The 16,197-nt window shown below is 39.6% G+C and overlaps 1 protein-coding gene across 3 annotated transcripts in view; it reads right to left on the bottom strand.

Moving 5' to 3' along the window:
* Positions 1-16,197, bottom strand: part of Adcy8 (adenylate cyclase 8) — a 215,879-nt gene that overhangs the window by 70,182 nt on the left and 129,500 nt on the right. The window lies entirely within an intron of this gene.

Raw genomic sequence — 16,197 nt, forward strand, 5'->3', positions numbered from 1 at the left:
AACACAACCTGGCAAAATGTCACACAGAGAGGAGGAATCTCTTCCCTCTGTGTGGCTGAATTCCTTTGGTTGAGGCATTTAGGGAGCTGTGGCCTGAGAAATGTGAGACACCACAGTTTCTCTAACCAGGCACATCCCAGGTATGAGAGAAAGAGGACCAAAGAAATAACAGAAAGTCTGTGTATCCAAAAAGCCCAGTAAAACGATCTCTTCCCACTGAGCAGATTCCACATTTTGATGAGGTCATTCACCTAATGGTGATGAGCAGACCCAGTATGCTTCCTGATCGGCATTTTCCTTTTAAGCACCCCTCAGACACAGACAGTCATATGTGCCAGGCTCTGCTTCTCAAACTTGACAAATATTAATACAATCTTTTTTTTTTACACATAGAATGTTTTCTTCCAACACAAACCATTATATATCTATATTTCTATATAGATATATGTATAATATTCTTTAGGCAAAAAAAAAAAAAAAAAAAATGCGAGCAATTCCAGCATCTCACTGTTTCCCAGGATTACGCAGCATGAGGTGCAGGAAGACGTACCGCCATGGCTGGTAATTGGACACGGGGATGTGGATGCAGAGATTGCATTGGCTCATGGGGATATGTCAGAGATCTCGTCTCCTGGTGACTCAACCACCGCTGATAAACATCAACTGGCTGACTGTAGCCAAATGCAATACTCACAGCTCCAACTTAAGATGGCTTATTAAAGGAAACTTAAAATTAAATCAAAGTATAAGTTGGCCTAAAGGGATAGAGGAGCAGAGGAGTCCCATCCACCATCAAGGATTTCCCTGAGTGGAGAAAGAGGCTGTGGTACATCTAGGAGGAAGTTCAAACCCACAACCTCTGTTTAGCTCAGCCAGCCTCTTAATTTAGCTATGCTTGGAACACAGGCTAGACTGACATCAGATTATAGGTCATCTCAGGAAAGCACATGAAGGGTGATGGAGAACTTTACGATCCTCTGGCCCCCATCTTTCACGCATCAATCACCTCAGAGAGACTTGACTTTCTCAAAAGAGCTATAACTTTCTCAAATCTGAGATGAACCCACTGACTTTAGGGTCTGAACTGGAGTCATGGGCTGGCCTCTTTGAAGTCATATAGTCCTTTGAAGGGAGCAGAGACCAATGTTGCAGAAAATTGGACAACAGGGTCCAGAGGGCTTGATTTCCCAAGAAGCAATGTGGTTATGCAGCCAAAGAAGCAGAAATGGTTTTCTCTCAGGGGAATCTCCCATTTGGTTTCATAGGCAGCAATTCTTCCTATGTAGTTTGGACATAACTTATTTTTCTGCCTTGGAGAGGAAATGAGAGGGATACTCAGGTTGTCCCTTTCTGGACGTTCATTATGGCTGAAAGATACCAGGATGCTCCTCAGAATTGATTAAATCAAGCATATCCACTCTACTAACCCATCATGTCTGAACACTCCAGGATTCACAGGGCACGCAAGGTTCAAAACATGTTTTGGAGGACGGATTTGTTACAGTAGCAGTGTTGCTCACAAGTGCAGCTTTAGGGCACATGTACACGATGGAAGATTAACATTAAATCAACTCAAAAAGACAAGCACCATTATTTCATAAAAAGAAGGGCTCGAAATTCTTTTCCCAACAAGACGACAGTCTTGGAATCAGAGATAAGCCTTAGATCACATTGAATTAATTAATTAACTGTTAACTGCTTTCTGGTGAAGCTGAGGATCAAACAGCACCCTGCACACATCGGGTAAACACTCTGTTATTGAGCTATGTCCCAGATGAACACAAGTGATTAGGTAAGTTTTCTATTTTGCCTTTATTTCTTCTCAAGCTTCTAAGAGCCGATGAACAATGTCATCAGGAACTGATGCTAACCTATAAAAGGCCTTGGAAACTTGGGGTGAATTTTGTTCGTTGCTGGTCAGAGGATTCTAAGTCATTGACCACTTTTACAAGGCAGAGACCAATGAAGTCCTGCCTGCTCAGAGCCCCGTACGTGGTTCTGGATATCAATGTGCTTGTTTCCAATGAGAGTAAAATTGTTCTCACCCCCCCCCCCCCTTTTCATTTATTAATACTATGGAGATGTAGGTACTAGCTGGGAAGGAGACAGTTCTATCTCCTGTCACAGTGTTGTGGTGGAGATCTACAATTCTATTTAGGCTACATATAATCCAGGGAGGAACAAAATCATCTCAAGAGGTCAAGCAAAGTGAAATAATGAACAGACAAGCCAATTATACTACCTTTGTGGAACTCCTATGCACAGGGTATATGACTTTTGGGGTGACTACAGTTTGGGATGATCTTTGATACTCTATACCAGAGAAGACTGGAATTTTCTCCTATCTTCTTAGTGGGCTGATGCTGCCAATACCAGTCGTCTAGACACTTATGTCTTTATATTGATCCGTGAGTAAGGAGTAACTAGGAATATGTGACATGAGTCATTCGTTCACACCAGAATGAGCTATTTTTAATAGCACAACATTTTTCTTTCTTTTTTTCTTTTTTTTTTTTTAATAAGTCACCTAGCTGTAAGAACTAGATTGAGATGAGGTCAAAACAGAGCTGAAGTTTCCAAATGATTCCAGTTTTAAATTGACCTCCAAATTGTGAATACAGAATAAGAAACACAAGTGGAGGAAATGTTAACAGCACATCTGATTATGAGATGCACATGCACTCAAGTACACTTTTAATATAGATGTGATATGTTATTTAACATTCAGTGATACTCTGTATTCTTATTTTTTAGCTGGTGTTTCTAGACATTTGGGAACTCAGGAAAAGTAGTAATATATTTCAGGCTAATCAGATATCATTGTGCTGCTATAAATAGATGATGCTATAAATAAATGATGCTGTTCACCTTATCTGGTGATTTAGATATCAGTGAGGTCAGAGCAGCAGTAGAACAGTTATTGCTTGGGTTGAGCTCTTAGGTCAGACTTTCATTGCACAACAGATGCTGTCATTCCTGGAATTATCCTTTTTGAGATCCATACTCTCTTCAGGCGTCTCTGAAATCACTCTCTTCCCCACAGTTCTTAAGACATACCAAAGTCCAGATGTGAATAACAGACATTCCACAGCCACGATTTTGAAGACAGGGCCTACCTTGAGAATGTGTGAGTTGTGGAAGTTAGCATCACAGAGTCTGGGGAGCCCTTTGTTAGCTGTATTTGAGTTGGTGTGGGAAGGTCATTATTTGGTTTATGCCATGAACTTTTGTGTGTGTGTGTGAGATTATATTCTTTTCCTTTGGACCTACTTTAGCTCTGATTCTCTCCAGGCCCTGTCACTTCCTGGATGGCCATAGCATTGTTTGATACTACTCTACAGGGTGCATGAACAACCAGCTGTAGACTGAAGAAGGTCCCCTTAGGTCCCCGCTCCCCTCCGCTGAACTCTTTGTACTGATGCAGGAGAGGAGGAGTCAACGGCCTCGACTACCCACTGGTGGCCCCAACAGAGTCCAGTGTGCAGTTCCAATCCTACAGTCACACAAATAACACAGGTTAAACTAAATAGGTCACACAACAAAAGCAAAAGTTATAAATCCGGGACGGAGGCTGATAGGGAAGAGAGGAATTGGTGGAAACATAAAGGAGACGAGACCCAGAGCGAAGGGAGCAAAGGTACGCACACTCTCCCTTCACAGCACGGCTGCAGATACCGCCCATCAGCTTACACAGTCTCATGACAAACGGAATCCTTCCCGCTCAGTCCTTCCCAATGTGTTTCAAGAAGTACAAACATGACAGGGTTCTGTGTGATGCTGAAGTTCTGTGGACCAGTCAGGCGGGAAGTGTGTATTTAATATTTGCTTCATGTTGCCTCTTTGCCTAGCTGCACTTGAGACGGGAGATTTGGTATTTTTTTTTTCTGATAGTTACCTGTGACAGTACCTCACATTTTATAGTTGCACAGCACATGCTCGCTGAACATACACATTCTTATATCCACTTACTGAGATCTCACAATATCCGACCGAGATAAAGTCACAGATGAGCTCTGCAGACACAAGACTTTTACACCTCTGCACTGTCCAAAAAATTTGACCCCAAATTTCTTCTTGTTGAATATTTTTTCTATGTGTTTCATGAGATGCTAATTTGGAAACAGTGGTTAGAGTTTCTTACTTGCTTTTATTCTCTTCTTCTACTTGACAGGACCAGTTTCTGAATAAGACCTATTTGTCTTCATCCACATGACACCTTCCAGAATGTTGAATAACCTTCTTCAGGAGAATGGCCACCATTTGATTTTATTTCCCCAGGAGCTCCCTGGGTACTCTGGTTTTCACATATGAGGTTTTCTATTCTGTTCACACGTCATATGGAAACTCTTCAATGGAGCTCAGACGCCATCCTAATGGGTTATGACCTGTACTGGAGTTTGGACACCTGATAAAACCTGATCTCTTCAGCAGTTTCTCAGTCCATTTTGTCTCATGCATCAGAGCACACAGCTCCTGGGCACATGTCTGTCTTTTTTTTTTTTTTTCAAAATGAAATTAGACATGGTCTCCTCTGAGAAGCCTATGTTATGGCTATATTGTTCTTAGCAGTTTAATTAATTTCTTGAACATGTATGTGCTTATTCCTTGAAATCAGACACAGTGCCTCATCTATGACGATGTTTCCATCACCTGATGTGTTTGCTCTTTTTTTAAATAAACACATAATTTCTGAACAACTGATTGTATGGTTGACAGGTTGTCTACGTGAAGATTATATCCAGAAGAGTGTTACTGGTCTTATCAAATGTCCTGTCCATTCTCCCCTCCAATCTCTATATTTTAAAAGATCCTCTATTCCAGGTCTGGGTAAAGAAAACAATATTTTATGACCTTTATTTCTAGTTTTTGATTACCAGATCATCATGAAATAAAAGAAACAACCCCCAAAAGTGACATTACAGCTATGAAGAAAAGCCCTTAATGGTATTCTCATGGTACATCTCAGTATGAGGGTTCCTTTGCACTGGGGAATACAGAGAGCGCTTTCCCCACTATACCTTCCAGTCCTACTCTAGAACATCAGAGACCTGATGTCAGAAGCTGATAGCGTTGAGTCTTTTCTGGAACTTTTCTTTTCTAGACTTTTCTTTTCCTGAAAAGACTAGCTGTGGTAGCTTTGGTATCCAGCTACAAGAAGCTGTGACTTAGGGACTGCTCACTGCTGCTTTAGAAGGATTTGCAGAGGATGACAGGTTTAGCAAGCCTAGGATTTCCCGTTTACACTGAGCAGGCCAGTCATTTCTCAAAGATGGCTTATTTCCATTTTCAAACTTGAGTCTTCACTAAGAAGTAGGAGGATTAAAGGATCCTTTCACTGACTTTTGGACCACCCTCCCATCACCTCTGGGACAGCTTGTGCCCTGGCCTTGAGCATCTGTTACTCAACTTGCCTGCTGCCCACAGGGCTTAGACTATGGTAAAGATATCACCTTTCAAATTCTAATGTAGCATCCTTGGTCTTAAAGGACATAATACTTGGACTGAATGGGAATGCCCCATTTACATACAGTAATGCAATTATATCCAAACTGTTGGTTAAAATACAAATTCAAGCTTCCTAAGAGGAGGCTTTTCCTTTACAAAAGTTTATTTATTTTTTGATGTTATAATCACATATAAATGTATCATAGGGTACCACAGTGGCATTATATACATATGGTAGAGTGAGTGAATCATGCTAATTTACATATTTGCCATCTTAACAATAATTATCTTCTTTTTTCTTTTTAAGGAAAGCTCTTTCTTGGGCTGGAGAGATGGCTCATCTGTTAAAGGCTAGGTTCACAACCAAAATTTAAGAAAGCTCTTTCTTAGGACAGCTACAATGCTCCAGACTTGAGAGCTGATGGAGACTGTTGTCATGTTTGGAAAAGACAGAATTATGTTTCCCCCAAATCTAGAGATAAGAAGCACAGATTTCCTTGAATATGAGTTGAAATTTCGTTTTCTTCCAGAAGGCACAAAGTGGCCTTTAGATAAACATCAGTTGGGTGACATTTCAGAAAATACCCACATAAAGTCTTCAAAACCTAAATGTAGCATTTCTTCCCTCTTACAGTAACAAAATTTATAGTAATTTGGACCAGTCCCTACAAGCAAGGTTCAATAGGCAATGGTACAACTTTTCATGTTTTTGTGAAGAGAAAATGAAGTATTACATTCAAACAATCTGTTTTATGCACTTTCAGGTAAGATCTAGTTTACTTTTTTATATTGCTTATGGTAATAAAGCTTCTCTCCACATAAAACTAAAGGGGTATCTAATGAGGTCTTGCTGTGGGAGGAGGTCTCCAGTGTCTGCCCTCAGAAGAGCTTTGAAGTAATTTATAACAGTCTTATAGCTTGTACTCCAGGAAATGGAATAACAAGGGTCAAAATGTCCCCTCTATTTTCTTAATTAGCAGTCTAGAAATTTCTATGAAGCCTATCAGAGGATCCCAGTATCATTTGTGCCTTGTTTTCCAAAGTCCAGACATGTGCAAATAATGTCAGTTCAGGGCCCAGTCAATAGGGGTCACTGACAAATCCCACCCCAGGAGAAGACTCAGAGTTTTTAAATATTGTCTGCATGGTAAATGAGATAACAACCAAAAGGTCTGTGAAAACCTTTGATTGGCTTTTGTACCTTATGCCCTGCAATTTCAAGCTCTCCGAGATGAAGAAATAACACACAAGCAGCAAGGCACTCTGTACTGGCTGATTGTGCAGGAGACATTTACTAATTTAGTACTAATTTGAGTCTTCTGACTTCACCCTTGGCCTTTTGTGTGTGTGAGCAGGTGCCATTATTAAAACAGTTTTTGCATTTGGAGACTTAACCCCAGGAGTATTTAAACAGAGAGTCCCTCTCTTTCTTTGTTGCTCCATCTGGTGCTCAGTGCCCCCGCCTTGCTGTTAGGCTCAGACTACTGGATCACAGCTTTGGAAACAGAGATACTGGCCTTCCCCCACCCCCCACCCCCCCAGGATAGGATGTGCACAGGTAGTCAGGTGAGGCTGAGTCTTTGGGTATGGCCACAATTCCAGATGACTTGATAGAAGTCTCAGAACAGAATGCTGTGAACCTAAAAGAGGAAACCTCTTGCATCTGGGACGTAGTCCCCAATTCCTGGTCCAATTATCCAGTAATCACAATTATGGACAAATGTTTTCTTGCACTGACACTCTCCTGTCTGGGAAGCTTGTTTAGATTCAGGACTGTGTCACTCAGATGGGGAAACATGGTGCTTTAGTCTTTACAGCCTGGGCCATGTTTAATGAAACAAGGCACCTGTGAATTTTCTGCTGGTTGCTGGAAACAATGAGAGACATCTGTTTGCACATGGCAAATTTGAAGGCACCTAATGGGAAGTACATTGTCAGTGGAAATGTCAGCCTTAAAACAGTGTCCATGGTAATACACTCAAGAGATGCAAACCCCAATCCTGAAGTTTTGTCAGGTTAGGGCAGAATAAATGCAATAAAGGGTAAGACCTAGGGAGGGGAAGGGACCTCTGAGACACTTGTAAGTGGGAGACAGCGAAATTGACACATAATGGCTTGGTTTTAGGGACACAGGAAGGTGTGAACATAAGTAACCCCAGCGCTTAAATCACTGAGCCAAAATGCTAGGCTACGTGGCAGAGAGGTCACCAGTATCTCATGGACAAAATGATTTTGAGTTCACAGCCTGGACTCAGCCCCCTGCATAAAATAGAAGGTACTATTTCTCAGAAATGTCAATGCTATGAGAAAATACTGTTTCTGTTGATGTGCCTGTGTGTACATGTAATTACATGTATGTGTTTTTTAATAGAAATTTGGGGGAAGTTTAAAGATTATCTTAACTTTAATCCCCTTTAAGGATAGAACTACCTTTTGAGTTACTGATAAATGATCCATTATTGATGTTGAAATGATGTGTTCAGATACAATTACATAATATACTAATCAAGCATAGTTATCTATGCTTTTATTCTTTATCTTTATTTATATGTGTGTATGTATGTGAGAGATAGATAGAAAGAGAAAGAGACAGACACACAGACAGACAGACACACAGACAGACAGAGAGACAGATGGAAGGAGGGTAAGGGAGGGAGGGAGGGAGGGAGGGAGAGAGGGAGAAAGAAAGTGAGAGAGAGAGAGAGAGAGAGAGAGAGAGAGAGAGAGAGAGAGAGAGAGAGAGAGAGGATATAGAGTATGGGGGTCCTCATGCAGGCTTGATCCCCTGGAGCTGGAGTTACAGAGTTTGAAACCCAGCAAAATGGAGACAAGAAGAAACCATCTCCTAGGGTGAAAGTGTTTGGGACTTTGGCTGTGTGTCTTTTCCCCCCACTGTAGATTTCTTGGGGCACACTTTGAATCAGAATTGTCTGATCAGTCCAGGTTATCTGGGTTACTATCCTTAGTGTTCATGAGGTGATCTCTTAAAGAGTGATCTTATAGGCACTGTACTGACTCCTGTTTGGAAGCTACCACACACAAGATATGCGAAACTTTACTGAACTTTAGAATCTAAAGAATCTTTTAAGATATTTAAAGTGATATCACAATCACAGAGTAAAGAGACGGTGTTGAATCTAACACTTCACCACCTGGAATTCAAGGGAGGAGAGTGGGGAGTCTTGAGAAATGGGGAGAGGACGTTCAAAAAGCTAAGTACTTTCTCGAGATAAGCCACTGAAGTTTTGTGTTGATGCCAAGTCAATTAGAAATAATCATATATATGAATAGCTACCATGTGACCTACTTTTGGAAACAATTGGATATGACTTAATGAAGAAATTTTAACATGGATGCCAACAAAAAATACCCAGTACCTTTGCTTGGCTGAAATTACCCAAGGGCAATGAGACTTTTTGAATGTTGCAGAGCAGTGATACCGGTAAGAAATAGCAATTGGGATACATCAATGAAGAACTGGAGAAAAGGTTGTTAACAACCAGTGCAATTTATTTAAGAAAGAAAAAGACCTTCATAAATATAAATTTCATTGTGCCAAAATAATGGAAGTTGTCCCTTGTGACCTAAGTTTGGGAATAGTTGGGTATGGCTCAATAATTTTTTTTTTTTTTTTTAACCAAGGACATAATTACCCTAGGCATTGAAAAAGTAGGTGCTGGGATCAATATAAAATAAATTTCACTTTTCCTCTTCAAATTAGAAAACTCAGTTCAAGAAAAATTAAGGTATTGGTTGTGGTTCTTCAGATCTATTTCCATATGTTTAACGTATTGCACTCAGTCCAGGCCTGGAGGTACAGGCCTGCAAACTCATCTTCTTAGCGACTGAAGCAAGAAGATTGGAACTTCAAGGCAAATTTGGCCTCAGAGTGGATTTAAGGGCAACTGGATCAACTTAGGGTGACCCTGTCTTAAAATTAATAAAAGAAGTAGAAGCTGATGATATATAACTCAGTTGTTGAGTTTTTGCCTGACATGTTGCAGACTCTAGTCTCCATCACCACTATTGTACAACAAACACCAAAACAAACAACAAGCAAACAAACAAACTCCACCTGTGACCACTTGATTTCTGTTGGTCAGACCACAGTTTGTGACTTGCAAATACTAAATCAATCTATGGTGATAGAAGAGTCTATGTGATTTCCTTCTCAAAAAGTTCCCTTCAGTATTGTCTGTAAAGTAACCACAGGCTGTATGGTGCCCATTTGCCAACTTAAACAAAGGTCTAATGTAATTCTGCAGATGCAACATCAATATATCTAACTGTATCTCTTCCACTTACATCTACCCAAGAGCTTCAGGGAAGGGAAGGAAAGGGTAATTAGTCAAAGTTAATGGATCCAATTGTCTGTTTAATTGACTAAGTACTCAATGAAAGGCTTCAAATCAGCTCGCCTTTCTGAACAGAGTGAAAAACCAGATCCTCTAATGACTCTTTAGTTGAACTCGGCAGCTGTCTTCAGAGTCAAGCTCAAGGGAATCTGGGGTTCTAACATCAGGAAAAGCTGTGTTACTGAAAGATTATAGAATAACTCCAGGAAATTTCTCAAAGCCTTCTATATTCTCAGCATCAACCCAGTAGATATCTCATCCAGAGAACACCAAAACCCAATCTAATAGTAACATCATTAAAAACAAATTACCCATGGAGAAAAATTTGCTTCTAATTTTCTGCATAATGAGATGGAAGATGAATAGAAACAGCAGAGCCTGAGAAACCATATCTTTCAATACCACCAGTGTCTAACATTTTGGGTGTTTTCAGTGGAAGCACTTTAAGGTTAATTAATGTGTAGGAAAAGAGAATTTCATGCTTTGGTTTGGGGCAGTGGAAAGCCAGGCTAAGAGAGTGGAGCTGCTTTTTCCTTCCTTGCCATCATGCTTTCTCCCTCACCCCCTAGCTTACCTCTTCCTGTAGCTCTCAGCTTAAACATCACTTTCTTGGAAAAGTGTTCCCAGGTTCCTCAGATCCATTTCCCCTCCTTTATTATTTATCTCCATGGAATCAAAATTTAGTTATACAGAATGCTACAAGAATGATGTTTCATTCTCTGGTTATGAAAGATTTTACTTCAAATGCTTTTGTTGTTTTAGGATTGCAGTTTAAACACAGTACTTATTTTATCCTGTGGTGATTATGAGCTAATAAGTCATGTATTCCTTGGATTTGGAAGGGAGTATTCTGAAGTAGCCATAACTCATTCAAAACAGCGCAGGCCCCAGCATGTGTCCATGGTGGTAAGAGCTGAGAGAAACTGTAGGCTTCGCCTTTTTAATTCTGTCACTGTACACAAGTACACTGAGCTGTAAATGGGTAGTGTGGCTACCTGAAATGTCTTAGTAACTTACTAAGTTGGGAGATCAGGGCTATCTTTTCATAGGGCGATCTTTTCATTCTGCTTCTAAGTTCTCTCTCTCTCTCTCTCTCTCTCTCTCTCTCTCTCTCTCTCTCTCTCTCCACACTTTGGAACCTGCAAAAATTTATATGAAGAACACAAAAGTCATTGCCTTTAGTTTACTATGAGGATCTGGGTAATCAAAACAGACCTACAGCAGTATTTTAATCAGGACAGCAATTAGATGATAATTCTTCCTTTTCTTCTAAACGATGTGGAGAACTGGCTACCAGAACAATGAAGGCCTGCAGAAGTCACAGCACCTGTGGGGTGTTCTTGTTTCATCCGCACCAGCCCAGCCAGCACCTCTCTCAGTATTTCATATGCTTCTGGCCTCAATATCTTCCAGTCCAAATTGAACTAAATTGAATGGTTTCTTGCATATTTTGTCACTAGATAAATATTCAAGTGATGATCAGCTGGCTACATGGGTAAGGTAGAAAGTTTATGTGTGGTCAATTCCTTGAGCTATTGAAGGATATTTTAAATAGCCTGTGAAAGCCAGAGACCCATGTGTATCAGAATAGATAGACACAGACACACAGACGCACTAACCTATACACATACACACATATGCACAGACATCTAGTACTGACTAACTTGAGGAAACACAGTAGACAGTAGAAATTCTGAATAAGCTTAGGACACTAAGGAGGAGGTACTGTGGTCTGATGGAAAATGCATAGTTTTACAGCTGTTAGACCTAGTTTGGTTCTAATTCCAGCTCTGTTTTTTGGTACATATCCTTCAGAGAGTTAATTAGGGTCTCAGACCCATAAATACTTTTCTTATATTTAAGTCAAGGTAGTGATTGCAAGTTCACTGGAAAGAATGGGCAGAGTGCTAGTGACTTGTGGCTCTTTACCTGTACTCTACACAGTGACTCCATTCTCTTTCTGTCTGCTGTATGGATTATAAAAAGCCCATTTATACTGAAAGTCACCACAAATATACATTAACTTCAAGATAACAATGTAAATCTCTTGGGTAGAAGTGACTAATGTATACATTTGGAAATACCATTTTTTTTTAAAAAAAGAATAATTTTAAGTAAGTCTTTTAAAAGGCCTTGAGGAGTAGTAAAACTAATATATGGAATCTTGGGCCATCCTGAATGTAAAAGTGATGTGTGGGATGAAGGTGACCATTAAGGGAGACAGATTCCAGACTCCAAAGAAAGGCCTTGCTTCTAAAACCATAACTCCATGTTTCTTGGCATTTTACTTGCCTCAAATATCCAATTAAAATTATTAATATTCTTCACAAAAATTTATCAATAATGTAAAAGCTTCACCCTTGCATCTTCTTACAAATCCTGAGTTTTAATATATATATATGTATATATGTGTGTGTATATATATACACACATATGTATATATATACATATATATGTGTGTGTATATACACACATATGTATATATACATATATGTATGTATATACACATATATATTATATACATATATGTATGTATATACACATATACACACATATATATGTGTGTGTGTGTAAATTTTTTTTTTTGGTAAGTTCACTTCAACCTCTACGATCCATTACCCAGGAGTCAGTCCAAGCAGTCTCTTAAAGTCTAAGTCAGAAAACACTACTGCCCCACTTAAACCTTCATCTCACTCCCCTGTGAATAAAATACAGACTGCAGAAGCCTGAGAAACTAAGCTTCCATCTAATCTGTTTGCTCCCAGAGTCTTTTTCTCCTCAGCCTGCTATGCTGTAGCCTAGAAGGCTTGCTGTCACATACTACAGTGTTTCTTTCCTCAGAAATCTTGTGCTGTTTCTTCTGCAAAATACACTTATTCTGGCAATTTGTGTTAAGGGTCCTTTTAGCATTTGGATGAAATCTTCAGGAAGGTGTTTTTGAAACTCCTTCCTGAAGAGATTATGTTTATTCCCTAGTCACATATTCTCACTTCTCTAACACTGCTCATAAGTTTTGGTCCATCTCTGCATCCTCAACTTTCCTGGAATTCAAGTTAATGGAAGACCAGGGCAAAGACTGTGTTTTCACCACTAGATTACCTATATCTAGATTATTGACTTGTTATTTCTTGGTGATCACAGAAGCGCAAACCTAGTCACAAACTTTAGACACTGAACCAGAAGAGCAAAATACAATATTTAATATAAAACCAAACCATTGTTTTATGATCAGCTTTGTTTTGTTTTGTGTTTGCTTGTTTTCTTCTGAGATTCCCATAAACTTGCCTTCAAATGTGTGTCATTTCTAACAAATACTCAGAATGTCCATTTGGTCCACCAACTTCTACATTTGTAATCTTAAATTCTGGCAGTTCTGTTGTCTTTTTTTAAATTTCCAACACTTAGAAACCCAGGATATGGGAGGATCTAGTAGTGACTGAGCCAAGGTCCAGGAAGCTTAGACATCAGGACCCTAGGCATAACACTTGCATATGCCTAGATTCAGGATTGCAGAGCACTGGTCTTTGGTATGCTCAAGAACAACCTGTGTGTCAGCACCCAGCCAGGCTCAAGTCATCAATTTTAACCCATGTGGATGGACATATAAGAACAGAAAAGATGCCCGACATCAAAATGATGCACACAGGGACTGGGAAACTCACCGGAGAGTCAGGGATCACTTTTAGAGATTCACTTGTTCCTGTAAGACAATGGTAGATGGCTAAAATAATAAGGGGGTGGGGGAGAACTAGAATTGGAGTTCTGAGAAGCCTCAACTCCTCGCTAAACAACTATGTCCATCAGGCTTATGACTTCACCATGTCACCAACTCTGTATCTTGCCAGGGATGTTCTTCAGTCTAGTTCCAATGGGCAGTTTTGAATTTCTATGTGATTGTTGATGGTTCCTCACTTTAAAACTGCTGAACTTTCTTGGTTTCCATGACATTATGTCCTCTGGATGGCTCCTAATTGCTTTGGGTTTTAGCTGCCTCCTTAAAGAAGTTCTCATTGTTTGCCTTCTGCATAGTATTCCTCAAGCTTTGCTCTTAATTCTGCAGCTTTGCTTCCTATACTACCTATGGTTACCACTGTATTTATCCACTGAACAAATTAATCATGTCATATGATTCATTAGACATTATCTTAATTTGGACCAAATAATGGGAAGAAAAACAGATGTAATTTCTAGCTTTTTGAAACATACAAAATACTGGCTGATTTACCTCGGGGGAAAATATACATATTTTTTTTCTTTCTTCCTCTTTTTCTTTCTGTAGTTGGCATTACAATAGATTCTCAAATGATTCTTATTGAGTGGATATGTGCAGATTTAACTATGTGAACATCTGCTGTATCCACAACACAGAATATGACACAGCTATATAATGTCATTAAAACTATTCCTAAGCACACACTGTAAATCAGTAGAAGTCAAAACATCTGGCCAATTTGGCTGGAAAACCATCCCAACAAAGCGTAAGTATGATTTATCTATATTATACAAACATTAGATTGTCTGGGCTTCTGTGCAATTGATTGGGTATTTTGGCATAATATACACTCAGCCAGACCAGTCTTGATCTCTTCCAGGGACACATTAAATTTCTGAATTGAGCTTATGGCTCACTGATTTCTAGAGTTAAGCATAAGCATAAACTCTGAATGGTTGTGATCACTTTAATCGGCTCAATCATTTCCAAAATGTTATTAGTAACACATGTTTATTCCCAGAGATCAGCACATATTTCCTGGCTCTTTAGTATGAAGACATACACATAAATTGAAATTATTCATTTAAAAGATGGAACAACTAAGCTACATTTCCTCAAAACTCAGCCATTGTGTAAAATATACAATACAAATATATGGACTGTTTTGACATCTTATCTAGTAACCACTTGATCTCATCAGCAAACATCTTTAAGAAATTAGCAAAATGCCGGGCGGTGGTGGTGCACGCCTTTAATCCCAGCACTTGGGAGGCAGAGGCAGGCGGATTTCTGAGTTCGAGGCCAGCCTGGTCTACAGAGTGAGTTCCAGGACAGCCAGAGCTACACAGAGAAACCCTGTCTCGAAAAACCAAAAAAAAAAAAAAAAAAAAAAATTAGCAAAAAATGTGTTTCAATTTCTCATAAAAATTTTACCAGATCAATCAACCATGAAATGAAGTTATGCATCTATCTCTATTTCTCCCTTGTTGGTCCTCAGTTATTAGCAGCAAGGACAGGTACAACTGAGATGAGAACAATACAGAATTATTCCAATTACCCACAACCAGTTTGGATGTAGTTTTCCAAAAGGAAAGATAAAAGCAAAACGACTAGAAAAGAGATTTGACATGAAATTACTGAGGCATGTCAAGGTTAGCATGCAGATGTGTCCTCTATAAAAACCAACATCTGAGTTCCAGCTAGTAATAGGCAGAGGAAACAGAAGGGACCCTTTCAGTTGACCATGCATGTACTCCAAAAAGTACATATACTATCTCTTTATTTATAGAAGATTGTAATATGTGTGCCAATTAAGGGTAGAAAATAGGCATTGGAATTTTTGATGACCTACATAGGCATAATACTATTTTATGTGTAAATACTCACAAGAGAGTAGTAAAAGCCTAAGGGTATACATTTGCAGGCATGCTGGGTTGGTTCAGTCTGCAGTTTTTCTTGGTAGCATCTGACACATGCATTGTCTCATCCTCCTTCCCACAGAACTGGGAGGGAATTGAAGTTAACCTGGCCTCAGAGTGCTCCATCTATCTTCAAATGCAGAAAGAAGACTACTGACCTTCAACATTTAACCTGTTCCATTTTAAGTGGCTTTCAACTGAGAGATGTCTCCCATCCATGACCTGATGAGAAACAATCAGGTCTATAGGTATAAAAATAACTAAATCACCATGGGACATGGTGCTGCATCACTTCAATGCCAGCACTCAAGAGGTAGAAAAAGGATGGTCTCTGTGAGGTTTAGGTCAGTCTGGTCTATACAGAAAGTTCCAGGTCAGCCAAAGCTACTCAGTGAAAATCTGTCTCAAAACAAAACAGGGCAACAGCAACAACAACAACAACAACAACAACAACAACAACAACAACAACAACAACACTCTTCAATATCTTGGTAAAAACCCAAATACTGTTAGTTTGGTCTGTGGGTTCCACAGTACTCTCAACTTCTGTTTTGCTCTGGAACATGTCTGAAACCTAAATGCTGGACATAGGGTTTTTCCACTTGTTTCTTTTAAAAACTGTGGTAGAGTTAGACCATCTAACAGAATGTTAACTGCTTGTGCTCTGTCTAGATGGATAAAGGGAGACTACTCCTGAGTACAGATGCTTTGCTGAAGCCCTGGGTGGGAGCTCAGGACTGGCTGGACTTGCTCTGTTTAGACCTTG

This window comes from Arvicanthis niloticus, chromosome 13, assembly GCF_011762505.2.
Source record: "Arvicanthis niloticus isolate mArvNil1 chromosome 13, mArvNil1.pat.X, whole genome shotgun sequence".
Lineage (NCBI taxonomy): Eukaryota > Metazoa > Chordata > Mammalia > Rodentia > Muridae > Arvicanthis > Arvicanthis niloticus.